The sequence below is a fragment of the Colossoma macropomum genome, unplaced genomic scaffold (genome assembly GCF_904425465.1).
Source record: "Colossoma macropomum unplaced genomic scaffold, Colossoma_macropomum, whole genome shotgun sequence".
NCBI lineage: Eukaryota > Metazoa > Chordata > Actinopteri > Characiformes > Serrasalmidae > Colossoma > Colossoma macropomum.
The window spans coordinates 1,012,991-1,035,051 of NW_023495878.1; the positions used below are offsets into that span (position 1 = coordinate 1,012,991).

Here is a 22,061-nt window from a genome sequence, read left to right on the forward strand (position 1 = left end):
CTTCACTGACCAGTACTTTTTGATCAGTTCTCTCTCAGTGAGGTAGCTGCAGCATGAAAGTGAACATTCGTCATTGCGGAATGTTTTGAGACATTTTATGCTGAAAGCTTTACAAGCCATACCACAACTCATGGCCAGGCCATTGAGGCCATAAACCCAAGACACAACACACTTCAGAAGGCATGAGGATTGTATCATGTCCAGTCTGTGACCACCTGGGGACCTTCGAGAGACGCAGCTTTGATTACATCACCCTTTGTTCCTCCTCTCAAAGTAAAGTCACAGGAGTTGTTGGTGTTTACTAGAAATGGCCATAATTATTTAATTATATGGATACATTTATATGGATAAATTTATTGATTTGTTTACATCTATTTATCAAACTACTCAGAAAATCCATGTGTAGACTGGAATACAAAAATTCATTTTGGTATCATTTTCCAATTCTTACATTTTTGACTGAATGTGTTGACTGCAGAGAATGTCCAAACAATGACATAAATTATTTTCCTCTTTGGATAACCAATAACTATTAAAAATGTGGATACTCGAAGAGCAGAAGTGTATTAAATGTCTAGTTTGATTTGACTCTACTAAGTTCATGTTGAAGCACTGTAGAGTCCATTTGCAGGGTGGCTAGAGGCCTTTGGGCTGAGATAGGAGTTTGTGTTGGCTGAGCTGCAACTGTGTTGATGAGGATGACTGGGATCACTCCTGCTTATGCTCTCCGTGAAGATTCTGGCAGTACATCGGCCTTCCTGTGCCAGCCCAGCCTCTGCTGTGCTGTTATATGACCTTGACACTGCGCAGACCTTTAAGTTCATGAAAGTGTGTGTATCTGTGGCCGTCGAGTTGGATTAGACAATGTGGGCATCAGATAAAATTTGAGCTCTTCAGGTCTGGTCTACTGATACTCAGCAGAGCCACAGGCATCATTCAAAGGATTCAGACAAAGTTGGATGAATGCATGAGCAAAAATGCGTATTCCCAATCGTGGCCCTGACATAGCCTTGCACAGTGCAGTTTACTGCTCTCCCTATTAACAATTCAAATTTGTTTGTCGAGTACTTTTTAGATGCACAGCATCTCAAGAATCTGGTAGCTAAATAACTAATTAACTAATTTAACTATCTAACCTAACTAACTTAACCATCTGGCTCACTCACTCCATCACTTTCCACAACAGGAACCTGTTAGAACTTAAGTAAATGTTTCATTTAAAACAAGTGGTCTTCAATCTTATCTACAAAGTGCCAGGGTGGGTGCAGGTTTTCATTCCATACAGATTTCATTAGTTTAACCAAGTGATCTCAATCTTTAACAATTGATCATGTGTGCTTCTACATTCTTGGAATGAAAACGTGTGGCCACACAGGCATTGTGTGGATTAAATGGGACACACCAGGTTTAAAGGGAGGAAACAGGCATGGACCCATGATAGCAGAATTTGATGAAGGCACATATGTTTATAGTCTCAAATCACGTGTATATGAAGGTCAAGGCTTGTAATGCACAATACATAAATATCCAGAGCATCAGTGACACTATGGACAAGATCTGTGCACCAGTTTCAGACACAAACAATATGCTTTCTGCCTGGATGTTATATACTAAACTGGCATACAAGTCTAAACTTTATGTCCCATGTACATGGAAAAATGTAACATGCTTTACTCTCCCTCACGCATTTAGATTTTTGGCATTTGGCAGATGCTCTTGCCCAGAGCGACTCACAATTTGATCATTTTACAGAGGCAGGCGAAGGCAGTAGTGTGAGGAGTCTTGCCCAAGGACAGACAGACATTTTACCCACTACTCTATACCTACCATACATCTGCATTTGAAAGCAAATCATGCAAAACCAGGGATGATCACAAAACAAATGGGTGTAGCTATTAGAAGTGCCACCGAGTGCCAAACTTGCATGGTATTTTCTTAACTAAATATAAAACACAGTAGTATCTGTAAGCTTGTGGTTGGGAGACTTTCTTTAACAATGGCAGCTGCCATAGCAGCTAGACAGAGGCACAAGCCTCAAACACATGCTAAAAGAATCTTTGTCAACAGAAAAACTCAGTGTTACTGTTTCAAACTTTATTTTTTGAGCAGGAACACAATGTCTTGGTAGGAAAGAACTTCAGTTATCTTTATGTCACTGAACTTGCACTTTGTCTTTTATCCCAAACTTCACCACTCCACTATCTCACTGCTTCTTTAGCCCTGAACCTCAAAAGCACACAGATTTAGAAGGCAGTCCTATGTGCATGCCAACTGCATGATTAGTTACAGGTTTCGTAAATTGAATGTTACTTTCAGGCACATTAACATCATGTATTGCTCCATATCAATCCACATTTTGTGCTAGCCTGCACACATTCATATATCTGGCCCAATTTATCCTTACAAAAAACAACACAGTCATACAAAAACACGGAGAGGGTAAGACCCCTAAAGAACAAGCTCAAGCACGACAGTGTCAGGAAAACACAGAGAGGAACCATAAGTCAAAAGGAAAAAGTCCCTAAGACCATGAGGAACAAAGTGTAGGGGAACCAAGATTCAAAACAAAAACCCTAAGAGCATGAAGAAGAAACAGTGGGAAGAACCAAAGTTCAAAAGAAAAAACTACCAGTGTGTGGAAGAATCACTGAAAGGAACCAAGGCTCTAAAGGAAAAAATCACTGAGAGTACAAATTATGGTTAAAGCCAAATATCTGTAGCTGGACTATTGATTATGTCAGATATATGCATGGTGTTAGATAAGAGAATATTGCAGGAAAGAAGTTCAGTGAGTGTGTTAGATCATGTAGATGTCAGCAACAAAGTCTATTACAAATCCTGGCAGAAGCTTGAGAGGGACATATATTTCCTCTTTTCAGCCAAATCATCTGTTGTATTTGGTCAGCTAGAACCAGGAGATCACTTAGCTGCGCAGTGAAGTTAGTGTTGCAGGGCTGGGAATGGGAAGCACTGTAATTACAGGCATAAATCTCCAACCTCACAATGATTCAATGTGGCCTTTAGAAACTTATTTAGTCCATCATGAAATTTCAAATTTCACCACCGGTCAATTCAATTAGATTATTTTGGTATAATTCAGAATGATTTAAAACATATATCAATTATACAAATGTTGTTTATCTACTTCACTAAGCATGGAAAACTATACAGTAGTTACTGAATTGGGGAAATACGTGAATAACAGAAACAGGGCATATCAGGTGTTATTTTACTCCTGGCTAAGAGTTAGTTTTACTAGAGTTCGTATTTATGGAGGGGAGGATCGGGAACGGCAATGCGTACATTTACTAGATCTGATACAAGAGGGTTAATTAATTCAGAACCGGAGACTGGGCAAGAGCCAGACCATGGAACGATTTAAAGAGTGTGCTTTGAGATCCACACACACACACACACACACACACACACACACACACACACACACACACACACACACGAGTAGCATGAGGTCTGGAGATGTACTCTACACTCTACTGTTCAGTCTGGAGACTGAGTTCAGAACTGCCTGCCATAACTCAGACTGGTTTATGAATTGTGGATTGCACTATAATGTCAATGAGCAAGCTGCTGAGAGGATATTGCATTTTACAAATCACTGTCATACAGTCACATTGTTTTTTTCTACTCATTTAGACTCATGAAATATGAGTGAATGAGTATTACCACCCATATCCACACACCAATTAATTTCCTTAATGAGGCTCTGGCTCACTGTGGTAAGGATTAGCAGGACACAAATCTCCTAAAACTTATTTATTGCTACTACAGAAAACCCACAGGACCAAGAGCGGGTGTTCCTGGAGCGGAACTGGCCCATTTCATTTGACCACATCAACAAGCCAGACAAAACCTGTTTCCATTTTCACACACACATACACACCAACACCTCTGCCAGAGCTTATCATGCAGCCAGAGCCCATATCCTGTTTTCAGCACACGTCACACACCCAGACCACGGGTCTCTCAGCACAGATCTACATAACTACATCAACACACAGCTGACGTCTTCAGCGTGTTGCAGTGGGGCCAGATGAAAAAGTAACAGTGGGACATCAGGTGAGGGAAAGAAGTGGATTCTACTTTGCTGGCCTCACATGTGCGAAAGAGTAAAAATGTTCCACTTCTCCTCCATCAACTCAGCAGCACTGTCTCCTTGCATTGATTCCAGATGTGCATTAGCAAAGAATAGGCTGACTTGATCTCCAGTTCTAGACCTGGCACAGGGCAGCCTTCAAGCACACAGACACACAGACACATACACACACTTTTGGAAATGTAAGAGAAGAGCTGCATAAAAACAGGCACACAAATAAAAAAGTATCAAGACTCTATTCATCTAATATTTCTTCCAAAATCAATAGAATTAGCCCTAAGAAGCAGCAAGTTACTGTTCATTTTACCATACAATTCAAATGTAATTACATAACTACATATAATTCATTTCAATGTCAAATGCCACAAAAAATGACTTTGACTTCAGGGCCTATATTACAGCAACCTCTTAATTCTGCTTAGTCACCATGACAACTTCAGTTAGGACCGAATTTAGGAGTTGCTGTTACAGAACAACAGAAGTTCATAATCTTCTCCTAACACCAGATAAGAAAAGAGAATTACAGAAGCATCTTAACTAGACAAAAGTTCCTAAATACTGTCCTAACATTAAGACAACCCCAGAGGTGTCTTAACTTCTGTTTTAATCTTCTGTTTCTATCGTTTTATGCTGTGACAGGCAGCACAGTTCACTATAACTGGCAAAACGCCATTACATTTATCTTCACTAAAGAAGGTACTTTGACTTCAGAATTTTTTTTCTATCAGCATTTTAAAAATCCCAGACATCCCAGCAATGTCAGTAAATAATAAGGAGACAGAATTGAACATTTTGCTGTTTATTAGGCAGAATAAAGTTAGCATGGCCCAGTAATATACATCTGCAGAGCTGCAGTACTGCAACTTCAGCCCCCACAGACCTGCATTTTCATCTCCCTGAGCCTCTGTTTAGGAACTGCAGCCATGCTCTTGTGAGTATAGGAATAAACAGTGGATTGGAAATCTACTACATTACTCTTTTTAGATGAGCAAAACCAGTTTTAACAAAGAAACTATTTGTGTTTTTAGTAACATTTTTGGTTCTTTCAGTACTAAAGTATATTTTGGTGCTGCAGGCTGCTATTAAGCATGCACAGGTGTAAATCATTACTGACTGTTCATACAGCCAGTCTCTCCGATTCGAACGCACCACAAACTTCCTTTTATTTCATCATCACTTCGGTTGAACTGCAAACGACAAATACAGCACACATAACACACATAGTGCACTATACAGGGAGTAAGGAGCCATTTGGGACTAAGCCATTCCCAGCAAACACACAACATTTCCTCAACATTGTCTACTTTCTTGCAACGTTGCTACAATGTTGTGAAAAGGTGGTTTACGTTGTCTGAACAGGTTGTTACGTTGCTGGTATTATGATATAATAATAATATTACCTGTTGGCAACTCAACAAGATTCCTTGGAGTTCCATGCAGAACACAATGGAACTTAGGATTATAGAAGGTTGTCACAACTTACTGACACTGTTATCACTATGTTTTCACAACTTCCTAGAAAGCTGTCATATTACATTATCAAAAGGAATTACATTTTAACATTGTGACAACGTTGTGGGCACAAAAAAAAATAGATTCTTATGATGTTGTCGCAACATAACCTGTTTGCTGGGTTAATGTTTAAGGGTTTCTAAAAACGCAATTTACGGTAGATACTGGGCTAAAGAGTTTGGGAAACTGAAACTAGGGAGCAGCGACACTCTGATAACCAGCACAAAGCACTGTCACAAAATGACCCCACAATGCAAAACCTACTTTTAAGGAAGAAAAAAATGTGTAGTTTGCTTCTTTATCTGCTACTGTTGTCTCAAACAAGTTTACGCTCTCTAGGCGTCCTACTTCACCCACTTGCATCCAATGTTAACTTAAATGTTTATGTTAGACCATCTATATAGGACTTTAAAATGATAAATACTGTAAATATCATGTTGCAGGTTGTTAAGAATCCGTTCGAAAATGGTTATCATGGATGAGTTGTATTATGAATATGAGGGAGATAAACAGACATCAGGTCTGTCTGTGTCGTGTTGATGGAAGACAACTGGTGAGGTATGCTGTTAATAAACTGTATCTTTCTGTTCTTTCCTAAATACAGATTTTATAAGGGCTGGTTGCTGCAGCCCCCCCTGCATAATGGACCCCAGTGCAACTGCCCCTCTGCCCCCTTAGTGTACATTCATAAAACCTCCATCCCCCTAGTACTTACAACAGTGTACACACATAAAATATAAGTCTTTCAATTTCATCTTAAAAGAAATCAAAAAGATATTTTTAAAAACAAAACTGGAAAACAAAAAGTTTTGAACGATTAAGTTGAAATTTAGGGGTTAGGGTTCGGGACAGCCACTTCCCAAATGATGATTTTGTTTATATATAGCCTATTATTAGCTCAAATAATGCCTTATTACTATTTCAATTATATACAGGCAGTCGGAACCACAACACTGATTTCGACTACATGCATATAAGTTTAAATTAACATATACACGTAAATTTACAGCTGACAACTCTGCAGACCACACACAAATGTCACAACTCACTCAATTACACACCTTCACTGATGCACATACATTTGACAACATCTACATTTAGTTTTCTTAGTGGGAGGTACACATCTTTTATGTTTTTTTTTGTCTCCCTCTCTATTTTAGCCCAGCTGGGAGTGTGTAATCTCTTTATGAGCAGCTCAGATCTGACAGACTTCAAAAGCTCAGTCTGATCACGCGCACAAACCAGCTCACAATCCCCTCAATTCCGCATCTGATCCGGACTGAGCAGACAGCAGCTCCAGACACAGCTCTGAGTGCATGTGTGTGTTACAGAGACAGGGAGTTACAGTAGGTGTGTTCATTCCATTTGCTATTCTTCTGCTTGACCTTCTCTCACTCTTTGACCCTATGCTATCTGTCCACTTACATTTGCACTAAGGGAGAGGTGAGGTAAAAGGAGAGGTGTTTGTGCATGTGCGCAAGAGAGAGAAAGAAAGAGAGCAAGAAAGGGAAAGACAAAAAATGGGAGAGGAAGGCCCCTTGCTAGCTTCCACACCCACATCCATCATCCTCCTCAAGCTGCCCTGTTAACGCCTGTCTGAAACTGATGAAAAAAAACCACAAAGGCACAAAAGAGCCTGCCAGAGTACAGATCGCATTTGCTAATGCTCCAAATCAAAAAAGCAGGATTGGCTTAAAACAGCCGTGCAGGGAGACATTCATACAGATTGTAAGACAGAGTAAGAAAAGACAGAAAAGATACACGTCAACACTCTAGAACACAAATAGGAAAAAAGCATCTGATGCACAACATCAAATGTGACATTCCATTTCGGAATTGGGCTGGTATCACAGCACACTTTTCTAGGGCTGAAACCATTAAATATTTGCATTTTTGAATGTTCAGTTATATTTTATTCTGTCTATGTTATTCATATCACTATTATTTATTGATGAAACTTGATATACTACAAGGTAATGGAAAAATTACTAATAAACAATAATTGTGCGCAAGTGGAAATGCATGCCTTCATAACACTGGTTAAAAGCATAGACATATATACATGTGTGTATATTTATGGATAAAAGCACCAGTCATTCAAAAGGCTTTTTCCATTTTAAAATATTTTATTTACTGAATGTATCAAATTTTCTGGAATAGTCATTGCAACCCTACATTTTTAGTCTGAATAGTATTTTTAACCCAGAAAATAGGCTTATTGTGGTGTAATATACAATACTATTTGCTATCAAGGCAGATCATATAAAAATAAGTATAAATAAATTAATAAATAATTTGGTAACATTTTATTTTTATTTTATGTCTCTTATAGCTTATCTACAAATGCATGATTTGTCAAAAACTGGTGAAACTCAGGTGTTTATCAACAGGGTTGGTTTGCTTATGTTCTGAGTTGTAGTTAAGGTTAGTGTTAGGTTTAGGATTAGACGTAATACCATGGATTACATTCAACTTAACGTTTAGTTAACTTTAACAGACATTTAATTGAATGTCACTTAAAAATAAGGTGAGCATCTACAGCGAAAATAAAGTGTTACTAATGTTTCAGCCTTTTTCTTTCCACAATCTCAGTTGCTCTGAAACGCTTCTCTCAAACTCAAGGCCTTTTTTTACTCTCTGTTCTGCCTTTGCTGCCAATTCTAAACTAAAGAATGGAACATCATGATCATTTTATACATATTGAAAAAACTGTTTGCTGTTTCACTGCCCAAGCAGCACTCAAGTTTTTTTTTTTGTTTGTTTTGCTCTAACACACCTGAAGCAACTGTTTCATTTCCGAACCCCTGAGTTGACTCAGGTGTGGAATGACCCTCAATGAGCCTCCAGGAAGTGACCATTCTATAGCAGATGGCCATGCTGCAGCAGCCTATAAAATTTTTACACCTCAGAGCTGACCCAGTGTAGTGTCCAGAATCTCAGCGAAGCCAACTACTCTAAGCACCAAAATAGAAAATATCTTCCTTATTTCCAGTCTAGCTAGAAAATACAGCTGTGTTCGATTTAATGTTGTGCGAATGTGACACATCACATCAAATGTGCTGTTTCCCTTTGACTAATGAGGCTAGATAAAGTGGAGCATTGTGGGAATGCGCTCTGTGGCCTTGGTTGACTAGGTTGAGGTGAACAGAGAGTGTTTGTGAGGTGGTGGTATCGGTGCTCTAGCACCCACGATGGGGTACACAGTGGCGCTTTTCTCTGTCACCAAGACATGAATTCCCAGCTGGTACACTTCAAAGCCTCACCGAGCTTGACTTAAACTCTTCTGACAACGTGAGGAAATGAGTGCCTTGCTCCTTGTCTCCATGCCAACACACACACAAACACACACACACACACACACAAAGTGGTGGAGATCAGAAATACTGAGGATACACTGAGGACAACAGAGATGGTCCTAGTATATGCAACTGTTGTCAGAACAAGGTATCGTCAAAATGGTGGCTTGCTATGTAAGTTTTCAAATGATGTAAAACAGGAAAACAATAAGAAAAAGGATACATATAAGGTCCTAGTATAGTAAATAATCTATAGTTTATAGTCATGACATTACATGTCAAATACTAGTATTTTTTGTGTGATACTGTTTAACTACAGTGTTCACTGAAAAAAATGTTAATTATTCAAATTTAGTTGCACACAAATGAAATATATCAACACACTGGTTTTCATTAAGTTTACATCAGGGCAGCACAACTTCAGTCTTGGATGTCCAGCATAGTTTGATATTTTGCTGCTCAAATTCAACTCCTCTGTTAATTGACAGGTTTTGTGGGCATGGTTGAGTAAGGCAACTACCAAACTGCACAGGACACGGGCTCTCCAGAACCAGTGTGCACCCCTGGTTTACATGTTTTGGCAATAACTGTATTCATGTAATATATTTCATTCATTTGCAACCACATGACCTGTCTGAATCATGTCATTTCAAAGCACCATTTTTTTCAGTGAAGTTGATATGTGAAGGCTGAGGGACAGAGCAGGTGAGGTGAATGGGTCTCTGCTGAGCTTAGTGTTTATTCAGAGGGTCCTAGAAGGTAGTTTACAGTAGACTCACATACACTCTTCCCCCATGACCTAGTGCTCACGCTTCTCTCCATATGCACTAATGTCTCCATAGGGTAAAGTCATTCATCTGTGTATGTGTGTTTGCATGGGGATTAGTGAGTGTTTAGTCAAAAAGAGCTGGCCACATGTGAAGATCTGTGAAGGGCATGTGTGCTGATGTGTATCATCACTGTCACAACTGGTATCTTTACAGAGAAAGGAAAAATGTTCTTAAATTAACAACTGTAACAAAAAAGTTTGCTTTTCCGCTTTCTAGTGTTATATTTGTAACAAATAAACGTTGAAAAAAAAACCTTCAAGTCAAACATGGCTTTAAAATGCTATTCTCCATTAATCACATCATTTCTGTTGCTGCATTTATTTGAAATATAGAGGACGAGAGCTAACAAAACAAAAATATGTCTATTTTTATTTAGTTAACTACTATTTAGTTAATGTAGTTTACTAAGTGAACTACCTTACTAATCAAGAAAGTATATGACTACAAATATAAATCTCATGTCAGTAACATTTTTTGTTATCTGATCAAACAAAACAATAGTAAGCTCTTATGGTCCAAACTGTGCTCTAAATGCTTTATGTGTTCCTTCTGAAAAAAAAAAAATCACAGTGCACCCAGCAATACAGGAATTGTGCATCTTTCACATAGTGAGAGAAAATACAATAAAAAGTGTTTATGATCCAAATGTGTCAAGTTGTTACACACAAATGAATTACACTGTCTCAACACGAGTTTACATGTTTTGGCAATAACTATTTATGAAATATATTTTATTCATTTGCAACCACTTGATCCAACTGAACCACATCATTTCAAAGCGGCATGTTTTTTCTTGTTCAGTAAGGTAGTTTGTGAGATGAACTAAATAAAAATCTATAGTTTTTTGTTTTGTTAGCTCTCATTCTTTACATTTCAAACAAATGCAGCAACAGAACTGATGTGATTAATGAAGAAGAGCAGATTAAAGCCACTCTTTGCATCTGACTTGAAGGTTTTTTCTTTTTTAATTCAACATCACATTATGTGTGACAAACAGACTAGCAGACACTGAAAAAGGAAAGTTCAATTCTGCACGCTGATACGTTGGCATCTGGCCAATCTGCACATGCACCCTCCATAACTCCTCAATGGCGGCCGATTTAAATGAGTTTCAGGTCCTGTTGCTAAATTCTCAGAATGGATCATTGTTAAGACAGCCAATTTAATAAGGTTAAGATGTTTCTGATGTTTCTGTGTATACATGCATACTTCTTTGATAAGTTGTGCTGGTATCTGGATGGAGTACAAAAAGATAAGAACAGAGAATGTACGTATGCAAGTGTAAGCATGATGTGGGTGGGAACAAAAGCAGTTCACGTATCTGCTGCACTTGCATCAGGCCTTGTTCAACTTATTAAAAATCAAATTGCACCAACATCCAAGCAAGCTTTCCCCATTAGCCTGACAATGCCCTCGGCCAGACTCCCAGACATACGAGAACACTTCAAAGCACACTGGGGTGAATGGACTCTGTGTTTTTTGGAGAGGGGGTCCTGATGGTCCATCCCCCCATCTAAAGGAACCTGGCCTGGACATCTCACTGACCCATGGAAGAAGGAAAATAGAGGAACAGAGAGGGATGAGAGGAGAACAGAAGAAGAGAACAGATGATATAGCAGCTGGTGGGAAAAAAAGCACAGGTGCTTTTTAGGCAGCACAAAGTATAAAACACAGCTTCGTTCTCAACTAATACCATTCAAGTCAGTGGTTGACTGTAATACGTAACATTTGCGTGCTGTCGTTAGTACCCATGTTTTGACAGACATAAATGGGAAAGCCCACATGTGGATTTTGTTCTGGCATTTTCCGAGGTGAAATCATGCAGCGCTGCGGTGTTTGCTATGTAGTTGCCATGTTTTCTATGTAGTAATCAGCAATTCATCATGGGCTCCGAAATCATACCATATGATGAAGGGGAATCTGGATAATATTTCAATTTTCTGACGTTAATACAAAACACTCTCGTTTTCTTCTTTCTGTCGATCTGGTTGAGGTCAGACAAATCAGGTTTGAAAATAGAGCTATATGTTAGAATTTCAAGTGTATACCAAGTGCCATGCTGACAAGCGAATCCTTGCTCCTTACGGATCATAACATCTTGGAGACCTTGATGAGTTTCTGCAACATTGCAAGAAAATGGTTATACTGCTTTAGCAGAACCTCATCTGTGTCTTTGCGGTGCCAAAGTGACATATGATACCTTCCCTCTGCTAATTGCAGACAGCATAGATTCCATGGATGAGGAAAGAGTTTGGGGAAGTGAGGGTCATTCCACTAACGACAACACCAGGCATGGGTCTGACCATACTCTGAGATCAGAGAACAGCTTTCTAAATGGAGCAATGTACCTCGTGCAGCTGTTGCAGACCAATGATAACCTGGGTAGTCCAATGACATAAGGACTTTGTGGTTGGTCTATGGCAGTGTAAAGTTAAGTAATATGGCAACATCAAAATACATTAAGACATTTTCACAATATGAGATGTGTAATTCTAAGGTTAGTTATTCTCAGGTTTGTGAACAATTTGGACTGGACAAAGTGCGAAAGTAACAAAACAGTAGCTTCCCACTTTACAACAGCTATAAAAACGAGCTTTGTAACCCTTGCAAAAATAAACAATTTAAGAAGAATCAGGAGGAAAAATCAAACAATTGGCAAAAATAAATGATGAATAAACGATTACATTATTACAATGACATAATTGTTCTAGAAGGACTGGCAATACTCCTGCAGTGTTTCCCACAATTGATGTACATAATTTGCCCATGATATACTCAATTCTTAATAGCAACAATAACATATCATTACACTGCCCACCATTGCAGTGGTTCCCAATCACGGCATAAACCTGCTCTTAGGCCTGTCACCATTATTACATAATCACTTGACCACAGTTACTTGAGCTTATCACAATTTTCCACATTTGTCACTTTCACAAACGTATGTTCATGTCACAGCAAACACAATGTGAACTGAGTGTGTTTTTATCTCTTGGGTTGAGATTAATGCATGTTAATAAAAGAAAACAGAAAACACAATTATAGACACATCAGGGAAAACAACAGAAGTTTAAATATCTGTGCTATAATATCTTTAGAGGGCTGCTGTAAATAATGTTTGTTTATTTGATGTTTGTTAATAGTGCATTTAAAGGGCTGCTGTAAATAATGCTTGTTTATTTGATGTTTGTTAATAGTGCATTTAAAGGGCTGCTGTAAATAATGCTTGTTTATTTGATGTTTATTAATAGTGCATTTTTTAGGGCAGCGATGAATATTGTTTGTTCATTTGAGCTTATGCTGTGTTTGTTGTCAGTTTGGAGCTACTAAGTGTTGACACCTAGGAAGCAAGATAGGACGTAAATTAGCCACTTTAGGTGTGTATTTTAATCGCTGCATGCAATGAAGAAAAAAAGACATCTGTTAACTGGAACTATTTATATGGCAATTATTCCTCAGCTGAAAATTTCATGATCATGACAGGCTTACCTGCTCTGCATATTTTAGTGTGTTTGTCACTGCACTAACACACCTGATCCAAATATTCAGCTAATTAACAAGCCCTGCCTGAGCTGCTGGTGCATTAGAGCACAAAAACAATAAAATATGCAGGATCAGGGTTTGGAGACACTGGTTTGTGGAATGTTTGTTTCCTGCTGTAGGGCTTTGATGGAAGGATGTGATGGCAAACTGAGAGAGGGATTAGAAGCGGAGGAATGGGGCTGGATGGTGAGCGAGAAAGTAGGCACAATTTGTCTTCAAAAGAATTCCTCCACTTGGCAACTCTGTATACACTAATATTTTAAGGCCTGAATGATGGGTCAGGTTTTATGTCTGTACTAGAAAACCACAGTGTCTGTGCTGAAAAGTTGGAAACTTGGTGGATAATTTGTAAATGCATGTGTGTTATGCAGCAAACTGCAGCCTACCTTGGGTGAACTTATGCTACAATTGAAAAGTCTAGAATAAGCAGTAAGAGTAGAATACTAGTACTCCACAACTTCAAAGGGTCCAAATAAGCTGTAACAAATTAAGCTGCACATGATTCTAAAATGACTGAGAAAGTTACATTAATAAAATTAGTATTCAGAATGTTTAATTCAGAAAGTGATTATCAAATGTTGATATAAACAGACATTACACTATTTTTTTTAGCATTTAATAACTTCTTGTTGTTCTCAAAAGCCTAAACACATCTAAAATAAATCTAATAAAATTAAGCTTGGGTGCCTAGTTTATAATATTTCAGTTTTCAATAACAAAACTGTCTAAATTATTACTGGATAAAAATATATATTACAATAAAAAACTATACTTTTGAGACATAACATATAAGTGTACAGTGGCCCCAGTAAGTATCTGGACACTTTATCCATTGGTTAAGGTTCTTTTACTTCATAAAATGTTTAACAAACTCATGGTAAACTCTTTGTGTGGAGAAACCTGGAGAAAATTCCAACCAGCCTGCACTAAGGGTACTACAAAGAGGTGGAAATGCCTAGGGCTGTGAGCTTGTGGTCATTGATGGGATCACGGGATCATGAACTCAGAAATGTACAAAAGCAGTTTAGACATCTGCAAAGAAATCTGCAAAGAAATTGCTCAGACAATAACAATCTGAAAGACATATGTCAATCTTCAGAAAGATCTTGAAACAGTCTGTTTAAAATAAAAGCCACTTGCTTTGACATTTTGTTTCCTAACACATTTAACTTAAAAAGTATGACACAGACGTCCAAATACTTTTTGTGACCACTGTATACGTATGCATGAATGGGTGTTTTTTTATAGTTTTGAAAAGTGGTGAAAAGGCACGATACTGTGGTTCGTCCTCTAACACTGTACAGTTGGAAAGAATTAAGCTTCGTACATTGTTTTCCCCTAAGACCACCCTGCCTGTCTCATGCATATCTCTCTCTCTTTCCCTCTCACTACTTACACGATTCGTCACTTTGTGAAAAAGAGAAAGAAAAATAATAGGAACATACCATTTGCCTCATACTTTTTGCTATTGTTAAACTATTCATTCACTTCATACATCATTGAGCCAAACCTTTGTTCAAGTCTTCACTGTATTGTTATTCTTCACTTTAAACAAATCGGCTCCTTTGGTTATGTCTGAATGTCAACTCCAGGCGTGAAAGACGCCCATCACTTCATGAGAGAAAAAAATCACTCCAGTTTCCCTCAAAACCACGCTGCGGTTTCTGCCCCAAAAAATAGTTTCCTCCCCAAAAGACATTCCGTCAGCTCCCATAGTGAGAAACACAGAAAGGGATCATGGTTCTGAGAAACAGTAAGGATATGAGAGAGCGAGCAAGAGAGACAGAGAGAGAGCACCAGTCAAAAGTTTGGACACTAGTCAGAGAATAGTTTATGCTTGCTTTCCACATATCAGAATACTAAGTGCATCAGTTTCCCCTACATTTATTTTCAGGCTAAATGCTTTCAGTACTGACAGCTTTACACTTCATAATAGGTCAAATAATAATTTGCATACATTTCTGTAGAAATGTATAAAATAGTATTAACAGTACCTTGAAGAATACTATGGGAACCTGACTGCTTGTGTCTGCAAACATGCAGCAAGGAGGAGCAAAACAGCAAAAAAATTTTCAATTTCATTTCTTTTATGACTTCCTCTTCAGAAATACAACATAGATTTCAATAAAACTAAATTTCTCTCTAGTGTCTTGCATTGCAGAAAAAGGTTTGAAATTCTGTGAATAAAGCTTACTGTGACTACATGCTAGAAGACTATGCAGACCTTTCTGCCTGCACCAGCTCGATTTTGTACTGTACATGGCATCTAAATTTAGTGGATCTTTAAAGATTATCCAAAACAATTTGAAAAAATATTATTTTGCCCCAAATTGAGCAAATACCACATTAAAACTAAATGGTAGGAAGCAAATTACCCTGCCAGCTATATCCTGTCTATATCTCATCCAAGTTGGGCAGCAGGCGAGTTTGGCTGGGTGGGCCGCTTGGCCTATATTATTGTAGGTGAAGACAACAAATCCATGAAACAACTCCTGTGGAATTATGCAGTGACCAAACAAGTGTCACACAAATCAAGCTACCTTCTATTTTATATATTTTTAGAAAGTAGTCCCTCCTTTTTGTCTTGATAGTTTTGTGCTGAGCACTTATTTGCTGGAGTATTTACAAACGTTTTTTTTTTTTTCACTTAATTTTTTTCTTTTGAAAATAAATTAATAGATTTATGAAAAAGATGAACAGACATAAGCAGAGAAACTTCACTTTTTGTATTTGTCTTGTCAAGCAATGGGCCTTAAGATTATGTAATATTTCATTAAACCCAAATCCAGTAATATTTACATTTTATAATTAACCATAATTCTAAGTGTGTTCAATAGTTTTTTTTAATCAAAACTATTTCTGTTTTCAAATTTGTAACAAATAGTTTTACACATATTTACATCCCTTTTCATGATGGATGCCGCACAGATGGCATGAGAGAGATGTGCTGTAACGTTATGTCAGATAAGGAGACTGTATTTTTCCTAACAAGGGCATGACCAAAGTCCTTACTCTTTTTGATGTCCTTGGGATGACATGATTTTGTCTCTAGCCGAATATCATGTCCATCATTAAGCAGCTTGTTTTATGATAAAATGTTTTGTTAAAAAAAGAGCGTAACTCTTCAAGAGTGTTCTAGAGTTTTAAGGCGATTTAAAGGGTTGATAAAAGACAAAGTTTCCGATTACCAATAAGGACACCAACATAACCACCAGGCTGGTTTACCACTACCAAAGAGATGCTGATTCTCCTCAGTTTCCACTCATTAAACAGCAAATCAATCATTCCAAAAGAGCCCTGCTTTATTGCTCTCGTTGGCTCCACATTAGATAGACAGACAAGGCGCTGCCATATGCCACATGATGCTTCAGAAAGAAATAGCGCATCAGTCACCAGCAAACGCCTTTTAACACATCTCCAATAATGAAGTGTGGTTAGCCTGTAAGCGAATGTCAAACACGCACAAAGCCACAATAACTTGAGAAAATGAATTGCTAATGACAGCTATTACACTGTCAGTCCTCTGAGGGATAGGAAGCTTTTTCAACTCAAATCGACGAAGCGGTGGAAAGTTACAGTGTTGCCAAAATTTTAAACACTGTTCATTAGTTTATTAATCAATCATTGCATAAACGCAGACACATACACATTGGTAACTGGACACATTTAACCTTACATTAAATATGACTACATAATGACTACGTAATATAAACAGCATAATTTTTCACTACAAATTAAACTATGTCTATTTTAACTATGTACATCATATTAAAAACCAGTGCTATTACTGGTATTATAACCGTATTATTCATGAGCCTAATTACTTCACTTAAGCTGTGTCAGTGGTGCAGCGTCTGGATTTGCAGGGTATGCACTCACATACAGGCCCATGCTTTGGGGGGCCCGCAAACTGTCTCAGCTTCATATGTTCGCAGTGGGTAACTGTTTCTTCCATGCCCTGGCTCACCTCTGTGTGACGTGAGTGACACGGAACGTCTTGCTTTTCATTTCAGTGCCCATGTTGTCAGGTTCACATGGGACACGCAACATAGTATAGAACTGCTGTTGCATCTACACAGTCAGAAAAAAGGGTGATGTACAGGGTCATTTTTGTTCATAGTACAATGTACATGTTCCCTCAAAAGTACAACAACACTTGAGGTCCAGTTGTGTACCTCATACAAGTTTTAAAGGAAGGTTTACCTCAACTCATTTATTCTCCCAGGGGAAAGGAACACATTTGTACCATTTTGTAACCTATTTGTTGTTAAATAGAAAAATAAAATAAAGGAGACAGGAGTCAAGACGTATGAGCGTATGAGAAAATGCAACGTAAAAGATATAACTGCAATAGAATACGATACAACTATGTTCTCTTGCTAAAGGTATTGAAGACGTACACAGTGGAGGTTCCACTCCAGCGACAGTTTAGTAGCTTTTTTCCTGAGAAGTAAAGCCTATTTTTTTCATTCTGAATGGTGAAACCACACAAACATAAACCAAAGACATTTCATTGATAATTTTAGTTATTAATTCACCATCTTGCTAACAGATTTAGAACATTTTGTGTTAACAGCCTGCGTGATTGTTAGAGTTCTCAGTTAGCATGTAGGTTAAAACTAAAAACTAATACCTGACACCCCATCAAGCATATTGTTTATGTTTTTTACCAATAATATAATAACTTTAGGCTCTATGTAAGGCTGAACGATTTGGGGAAAATACCCAATCGCAATTTTTCCGACTAATATTGTGACTGCGACTATTTTCTATAAAGGTTCAGGCTTTTTTTTGCCAAGAAGACCAGAATATCCACTTTTTCTAGCTTAAGGCTTGAACCCTGAACGTAGTGTGCCAGAAAGGCAGTAAGTTTTGGTGGTCATGTCAGTGCATGGAGGTTTGGTTGTCTCTGATTGATCTAACTCATCTACGGGCGGTTCAGTAGCTGTGTGTTTTTTATATATATATATATATATATATATATGTGTGTGTGTGTGTGTTTGCTGCTGTCATTTTGGAGAGAAACCACACACTGTATATCAAAAGGAGCTGTGACAAAAAGACTGTTTCTGTCAGGGAAGGAGAAATCAAAAACATTAAATAAGCACGGATCTGCTGTAATCCTCAAAAATCTGTTGCGTTCTGCAATCTCGACACACATACAAACATGCATAAGCACAAATATGCTCTGGACTGCAACACCCCAGCATTCTCTAACTGGGAACAAAAACAATGTTTACTGCCCTTGTGTTCGCATGGTGTGAATCCAGGCCTCTGATTGGTGACATACTGCCTGAAGAGCGGCCAGCTGCAGAACAATGCTGGGGTCCAAGCAAAAACTCAGAGGAGAGAGAGAAAGAGGGAGAGAGAGAGAGAGAGATAGAGAGGGCGTGAGAGGGAGAGAGAAAGAGAGAGTCTGAAGTAGCGTCCAAACATAACTGTTTGGGAAGAGAGCTGTCATCACCACTTGGAAAACATGATTGTAAAACCAACTCCACAACCCAAGGTCCTTACACTCAAGTTGCTTCCACAAAACCAGCGTTGCAATGTTTGCAGTGTTGTGATGGTTGGTTGGTTTGTTTTTCTTTCTACAGTACATTGGCCGACAATCAAATGATACCAGAATTGCATGTGTAAGCAGACGAAATATTATATTATGATTTGAATTTGACGAAAAGCCTCACTTTACAAGACAAAAGTGAAGTTTTAAACCTGTTGTTATACAATGTAAATCCAAAGTAAATGTAATTAACTACATAACTAACTACGCAATCGCTTACACAATGATGTAATTACATGTGAATAAATATGTAATGGAAACTGAACGTAGAGCAAAATGACAACAATCACTCACAACGTCCAAGGATTAAAACTGAGGTCTATTCATTATGCCTAATCTCATTCACTTTAGTACGTTGCAATGTTCCTTTATTTTCTAGCTTGGACGTCCAGAGTTACAATGTAGCTTTAGACTCATTAGACTGACCTGAAATTGTTGGACACAACTAAAACAGTGGTTCAAAGTGGTTTAGGCAACGTAAGCTTCCAGATTGTCCCGTCTCATGTAAAATTTGCTCAGTTTTCCTGCCAAACTTACTTTGACCCGGTCTAGCATGACTGTTCTATCAATACACACCGCTACACACTGCCACGGTTATTTGCTGTGGAGGAGAGTGACAGACACACACTCTGATCCACCCTATCACTGTGGCCATGATCAGGCCTATCAGCTTGCGCTGAAATCTGAAGATCTACGCTATGGCTGGGATGAAAGAGAGAGACGGAAAAGCTGTGGGACTGTGTGAGTGTGTGTGTTGTGTAATACTGAGCAAAACAGAAAAGAGAAAGAAAGCAAGAAAGCAAGAAGGAAAGAAGGAAAGAAAGAAGAGCATGTGAGAGAAGAGCAGAAAAAAGACTGACCTTGTTTTCAACAATTAGAATGCTTAAAACATAATGTTCCCTTCTTGCTTGTGTGTCTATGTGTGAGGGAGACTAATGCAGTGCCATTGGAACTCGCCTTAAACTTGTTTTTCAAACCTGAAGTAAATTAAATTACTGTGTATGAGAGCATAATATAGATTTATGGTTTAAGCCTGTCTCACCAGTCACTGCAAGCATTCTTCACACGTATCAGTGTATTAACCCCTTAAACGGCTATGACCGACCAGCAGGTCCAAACTTCTATTACAGATTCCTAGAACTTAAAGATAACTCAGTTCAGACTGTTTTCCATACTGCTAATTAATAATAAAACAAAAGATGCAACAAGCTTGAAAAATGAAGGGATTGAAGTATTGTGTGTGACTAGTTCAGTAAGGTCATGCAAGAAAAGAAGACCATTCATGGTTTTCACCTTTCACGGATGTGCATGTACTTTGACTGGTTCACTAGTTCAAATAATCCACATTTGGCCAATTAAGAGTGAGTGGCACTGTATTCAAATTCAACTACAACGTCTATATGATACGTGAACGCATTTGTATATGCAGTACGGATATGATACTTTATACCACCTGTGGTCTGTTCTCGGGTATGTGTGTTTTCTGTGTGCAAAATCAAAACCTTAAACCCCTTAAACTCGAAGGACCCATAAGCAGGTACTTCCCTTCCTCATCCTCATTATTACACAAATTAAGGCTGGCTCAAGAGTATTTGTTTGTTATGCTGGTATTTATTTCATTATTTAGTATTTTAGTACTTTGTCTTTATTAAACCTTTAGACGGCAACAGAATTCTACAACACTCTTGTGGATTCCTGACAATTCTGCCATTTTTTCTGTCGTTTAGAGAGACATATTTATCCCTGTTTTAAACAAAACACTATCATAAAACCAGAAAAATGGTTATTACAAGTTGAATTAATTTGAAAAACAAGACATATAAATCAAAACAGTCCAGTCTTGAGGGGGGACACTGTAATATATCAACAAAAATAACAATTCCTAGAAATAAGGATAAGGAATGAACTGACTACAACAATGTTTAAGATCATTATTGAAAGACTCCCGTGATATTAGGCTATAAAAAATTATTTCATACACAGGTAACATTAGCTGAAGGCTGAACACAGCCACCCTTCCTCCCTACGACTTCACAGGTCATCCCTTTTCTTTGAAAAACAGAACCAAGACGGAGAAAGACATTAACATGTCAACGTTTAAACATTTATTTTTTGGCTGTAGTTTTGACCATTAAACAACATTCAGCTGAAGAAGCTGAGTGCCTCCTCAGTCACTCGTTTAGCTGCTGTGGAGCTGAGACAGAGCTGAGCACCCTAGCTAAACTGTATAGCTGATTAGAACTGATTAGAATTTAGCTAAAATACAGCTAAATATATTTAGCTGTAAATCTATACAAATGTGGCATATATTTATGTTCACCTTTCTAGGTCATTTCTTTCAAAATGGAATTGGACCTGGACCACAGGTAGGAACTGAATATGAACTTGACTGCATTCAGTAAACCTGCTAAACTGACTATGAAATCATGTGACTCAGAACGTTTCTGTACAGTCTTTGGTACCTAAGTAAGTAGAAATCCAGTGAGACTCTGTCTAAACATCTGACATAACGTAACAACACATCTCGGCATAGTATTTAGGACGTCCATCATAAAATGGGATGCAAACTCTTTGTTACAAATTGAAAACTGGAATATTCTTTATTAACAAATGATGTAACTATCTAAAACGTACAAAGATACTTAAATTTATAGTTAATAATGAAATGTAAATATTTTATCTTGTAGGTGTTATTGTTAATGAGTATTCAAGCACTCGTTCAGAAACACTGAAGAGTTTTTGAAGCCTGTAAAATGCCTTTCAAAGTAAGATGGATAACTGAATACTAAGTTCAAGCGGTTATGTGACTCAAGGTCTAGATCTAGAATGGCTGCCATTTGCTCAGAACTTACTGGATAGTGAAAAACACCACTTTCACTTATGCTTCAACCCCTGGGTTGTTTAAAAACAGCCAATCGAAAACATCCTGTGCAATCCCCTCCCCTTTTCATGCACCAATCGGAGACAGCCTGCTATGTTGGAAAGTCCGTGAGTGGCCAAAGTCATGCTGCAGTGTGAACGTTCAAATTTAGCATCAGATGGAGGAATTCGCTGGAATCTCTCCTCTTCCGATAATCTGCCACCAATTTCCTCAATTCCACACTACCATCACACTCACACACAAAATGAAACGGGAACATCAAGTCCACACACACAACACACATACACACGCAGACACCACTCTGCTAAGCACTATAAATCCATAC

At 38.1% G+C, this 22,061-nt stretch overlaps 1 protein-coding gene across 2 annotated transcripts in view; it reads right to left on the minus strand.

Annotated features, from left to right (window-relative positions):
* Window positions 1-22,061, minus strand: part of cped1 (cadherin-like and PC-esterase domain containing 1) — an 88,070-nt gene that overhangs the window by 23,718 nt on the left and 42,291 nt on the right. The gene's annotated exons all lie outside the window — the stretch shown is intronic.